Source organism: Chrysochloris asiatica, unplaced genomic scaffold, assembly GCF_000296735.1.
Source record: "Chrysochloris asiatica unplaced genomic scaffold, ChrAsi1.0 scaffold00012, whole genome shotgun sequence".
Lineage (NCBI taxonomy): Eukaryota > Metazoa > Chordata > Mammalia > Afrosoricida > Chrysochloridae > Chrysochloris > Chrysochloris asiatica.
This window is the reverse complement of record NW_006408530.1, coordinates 12,500,705-12,505,773: the sequence shown is the minus strand read 5'-3', so window position 1 is coordinate 12,505,773 and position 5,069 is coordinate 12,500,705. Positions and strand designations below refer to the sequence as shown.

The 5,069-nt window shown below is 36.6% G+C and overlaps 1 pseudogene; it reads left to right on the top strand.

The window, feature by feature from the left end:
• Window positions 1–1,928: 1,928 nt before the first annotated feature.
• On the top strand, window positions 1,929–3,657 carry LOC102814267 (annotated as a pseudogene).
• The last annotated feature ends 1,412 nt before the right edge of the window (window positions 3,658–5,069 follow it).

The following is a 5,069-nucleotide window of genomic DNA, read 5'->3' as shown; positions in this document are numbered from 1 at the left end:
ATTTTTCATTTTTAATATGTACTTAATGCTTCTCTTTTGTTCTTGATTAATCTTCTAATGAGATTATCAATTTTATTCATCTTTTGAAGTTGCTAGTTTTTTGTATTATGTATACTTTGTATTGTATTGTATACTTATCTGTTTTCTGTAACTGTATTGTTTCCTTCTACTTTAAAAAAATTTTTTTTTTTGCTTTATCATGTATTCTGCTGGCTTTTAAAACTGTTCCATATATGTGTTTTCTCTTTAATTCTTCAGTCTTTTTTTATAATGTAAACATTGGATTAAATATCCTTTAAATCCATTAAATATCCTGAATATCCTGCTTTGGGGCTATTATACAAAATTTTAAATAGAAAATTTTTATTGTGGTTTTATTAGTTTCTATTAGTATTTCTTCAGTTATTCTTGAGCTCTTTATAAGTGTTTTTTTGTTTGCCCCAAGTCTGTAAAGCTATCTTTTTTATTGCTGATATCTACATTTTAAGTGCAGTGTGGTCAATGAATGTGGACTATATGAAGACCTCATTTAAGTGTTATAATTCTTAAACTTACATTCTGTAATGTTGGTACAGTTGTTTTCAACTTTAAATGCCATATGCCAAAACAAGTATATCCAGTATTCTTTAGGGTTGGCATTTAGTCAAATGTATTACCAGGAGTATTGCTACTTAGATTTTTTTGCCCCTTGCACTGTAACAGGGTTTAAGAAGCTAGAAATTAGCATGAAGAGAGTTTTCCAACATTTATTCTTATATTAAAAAAAAAAAAAAAGTTTGGTTCTAAATACTTTCATTGATTTCTGGTGATGCTGTGTTGTTTTATTGATGTTTTCTAATTTGCTTGGTTTTGTTTCATGGGCCCTATGAGATAAAAAACAGTGTATATTTGGTTAGGATTTATTGACTATAGAAAACGGATACAAAAATATTCTGTGTGATTCACAGTTTATTCCAGAACAAATTATGTCAAAGGTGATGTTCTTCATTCTATACTTTTAAATACTTTAGACTCTGCACATACCAAAAAAAAAAAAAAAAAATGTTGTTTTTAGGATGCTATTTTTAGGGGAAACGAGTAATTCTCCACACCTTTTACCTCAGTGTTTGGGTTGGCATTTTTTCTTTTGCTTTTGCCCCTTGTTTCTATCTTGAAATAAGCCTGCTATTTATATAGCTCTTAACTCTTGATGAAGCACCTTAGGAATTAGGTTTTTGTTACTGTGAAGTGCTGTCCAGTTGTTTCTGACTCTTTGGGTTTCTGAGGAGTGTCTGGTGAGTTTGAACCTTGAGGTTAGCAGTTCATTGTTTATCCTACAGCACCACAGTGTTTATATTTTTCCAACAATGAAACCAGGACTGAAAAGTTAAATCTAATTGTTCAGTGTCCTCCAGCTAGTAAGTGGGGAGAACCAGAACTCAAATGCATCTGATTCCCATGCTGCTAACTTTTAGTTTAAGTTTTATTTTAAGAAATCTCATGTTGTATCTTAGAGCCTATTAAGAAGCAAAGTTAGACCATGAGTAGTTTAACATGTTGTAACCTATGAATATTGATTTTGGTTTTCCAGATTGCTTTTATTTGCACTGCAAATACATGAAAAAAAAATGTGTGAGGCTTAAGTAGCATAGTGGTTATGAGTCAAGGTCAGCAGTTAACAAATACCAGCGGTTCCCCAGGAAAATTTGAGGCTTCTGCTCCCATAAAGATTTACAGCCTCAGTAACCCTATACAGGGTCGCTCTGAGTTGGAACTGACTCTATGGCATAAAACCAACCAACCATCAAATATTATCCATTGTTACTTTTCTCTAGTTCTATTGCTTCATTAAAAATGATTGAGCTAAAAATGATTGAGCACCCTCACTCGCCACTGACAGCCTTCCTCTCTGCGCGCTCGCAAGCCGGCCAGCCCACCACCCCGCAGAAATGCTCTGCTTACCTGCAGTCCTCCAACAGATAAGGCCAGTGTCCAGGGTACTGGCTTCTTATCTTACTTGGGCTTATGCCAAAGATGTAAAATTTGGTGCAGATGCCCGAGCCCTAATGCTTCAAGGTGATGTTCTTTAGCCGATGCTGTAGCCGTTACTATGGGGCCAAAGGGAAGAACAGTGATTATTGAACAGAGTTGGGGAAGCCCCAAAGTAACAAAAGATGGTATGACTGTTGCTAAGTCAATTGACTTAAAGGATAAATACAAAAATATTGGGGTCAGACTTGTTCAGGATGTTGCTAACAACACAAATGAAGAGGCTGGAGATGGCACCACCACTGCTACTGTATTGGCATGCTCTATTTCCAAGGAAGGTTTCAAGAAGATTAGCAAAGGCGCTATTGCAGGGAAATCAGGAGAGGTGTAATGTTAGCTGTTGATGCTGTAATTGCTGAACTTAAGAAGCAGTCTAAACTTGTGACAATTCCTGAAGAAATTGTGCAGGTTGCTACAATTTCTGCAAATGGAGATGAAGAAATTGGCACCATCATTTCTGATACCATGAAAAAGGTTGGAAGAAAAGGTGTCATCAACAGTAAAGGATGGAAAAACCTTGAATGATGACTTAGAAATTATTGACGGCATGAAGTTTGACCGAGGTTATATTTCCCCATACTTTATTAATACATCAAAAGGTCAAAAATGTGAATTCCAGGATGCCTATGTTCTGTTGTGTGAGAAGAAAATTTCTAGTGTCCAGTCTATTGTACCTGCTCTTGAAATTGCCAATTGTCACCGCAAGCCTTTGGTCATAATTGCTGAAGGTGTTGATGGAGAAACTCTAAGTACTCTCATTTTGAATAAGCTAAAAGTTGGTCTTCAAGTTGTAGCAGTCAAAGCTCCTGGTTTGGTGACAGTAGAAAGAATCAGCTTAAAGACATGGCTATTGCTACTAGTGGTGCAGTAGTTGGAGAAGAGGGATTAACACTGAATTTTGAAGATGTTCAGGCTCATGACTTAGGGAAAGTTGGAGAGGTCATTGTGACTAAAGATGATGCCATGCTCTTGAAAGGAAAAGGTGACAAGGCTCAAGCTGAAAATTGTATTCAAGAAATCGTTGAGCAGTTAGACATCACAACTAGTGAATTTGAAAAAGGAAAAGCTGAATGAAAGACTGGCAAAACTTTTAGATGGAGTAGCTGTGCTAAAAGTTGGTGGGACAAATGATGTGGAAGTGAATGAAAAAAGAGACAGAGTTACAGATGCCCTCAATGCAACAGGAGCTGCTGTTGAAGAGGGCATTGTTCTTGGAGGTGGTTGTGCTCTACTTCGATGCATTCCAGCCTTGGACTCACTAGCTCCAGCAAATGAAGATAAAAAAATTGGCATAGAAATTATTAAAAGAACACTCAAAATTCCTGCAATGACTATTGCTAAGAATGCAGGTGTTGAAGGATCCTTGATAGTTGAGAAAATTATGCAGAGTTCCTCAGAAGTTGGTTATGATGCTATGCTTGGAGATTTTGTCAATATGGTAGAAAAAGGAATCATTGATCCAACCAAGGTTGTAAGAACTGCTTTATTGGATGCTGCTGGAGTGGCCTCCCTGTTAACCACAGCAGAAGTTGTAGTCACAGAAATTCCCAAAGAAGAGAAGGACCCTGGCATGGGCGGAATGGTGGAATGGGAGGTCGTATGGGAGGTATGGGAGGTGGCATGTTCTAGTTCCTAGAATAGTGCTTTACTGTTTATCAATGAACTGTGACAGGAAGCTGAAGGCAGTGTTCCTCACCAATAACGTCAGAGAAGTCATTTAAAGAGAAGAAAATGTCTGAAGAAAAGGCTGGCTGATGTTTTAAGAAAATCACTTATAACCATCAGTTACTGGTTATAATATGTAATGGTTTACTGTTGTCATTGTCCATGCCTACAGATAATTTATTTTGTATTTTTGAATAAAAAGATATTTGTACATTCCTGAAAAGAAAAAAAAAAATGATTGAGCAAAGTGTTACCATGAAGTTTCATTTTGCCTGCCCACATATTTTTCTATTATGTATAATATGATGCTATAGGATAGGCATTGGACTGTGAACTACAAGGTTGGTGTTTGAAACCTACCAGTTGCTCCTCAACCACCCTACACAGTGTCAGTATGAGTCCGAACCAACTGGACACAACACTTAACAACAGCAACTATATAGGACATATACAATACTTGAAGATTCCTTTGAATACTTCTGTCTTACTTTGATAAATTTGCACAAAGTAAACCTATTAGGTAAGATGTATGCTTAGAATCATTAGTTTGAAAACTGCCAGAATTCATTTTTTTATGTTTTGCATTAAAAATGCCATTCCAGAAGAACATAATAATCTTATATGATCTTGATCAGAACGTCTTTTCGCTATTTCATTGTAGAACAACAAAAGTGTTAAATGAGGTGTATAGGATGCAAGGGTAAATGGATGGATAGATGAGTAAAGGAATGATTTTTTTTTTTTTTGGTTTTTTTAGACTAGTGTTCTGTGAGGTTTTGTGTGTGATGATGATGTCATAGAGAGGCAACAACAGGAGGAGGACTTCTGGATGACGAGCACTGGCAAGATCGTATTATAAATAATTCATTTTGATATTACTTGCTTTCTGAAAAAGATATGGATCTATTTCTGTAAGTTTGCATAATATGTTAATCCTAGAAAAAGAATATAAAAATATATATTTAACTGAAAAATTGTCGGTGGCTTTTTTTAAACTTTTATTATGAATTGTATGATAGTTTACATGGGAGATCATTAGCTTTACATTTACCCTATCCTATATCCTTACATTGCCATGGTTACAATCCCCTCCATGCATCATCAGCCAACCAAAGAGAACACTCTGTAAGCCTGCCCCCTGGTCATCAGTACATAGCCCCTCTCCCCCTCTGGGTTTAGAGTTCCCAGCCACTCCATCTCTCCACATCATCATCTCTGCCTCCATCTCTGGCGTCACAGTTTCTCTCGGTAGGGTCTCACACTCTGGTCTTGTTCCTGAATAGTTCCAGGGGCTCTGTTCCTGCCTTGCAAGGTCAACCACATCCTTCCTTTTGCTACAAAACATCTACATTTACATTTCCAACACTCACAGTCAG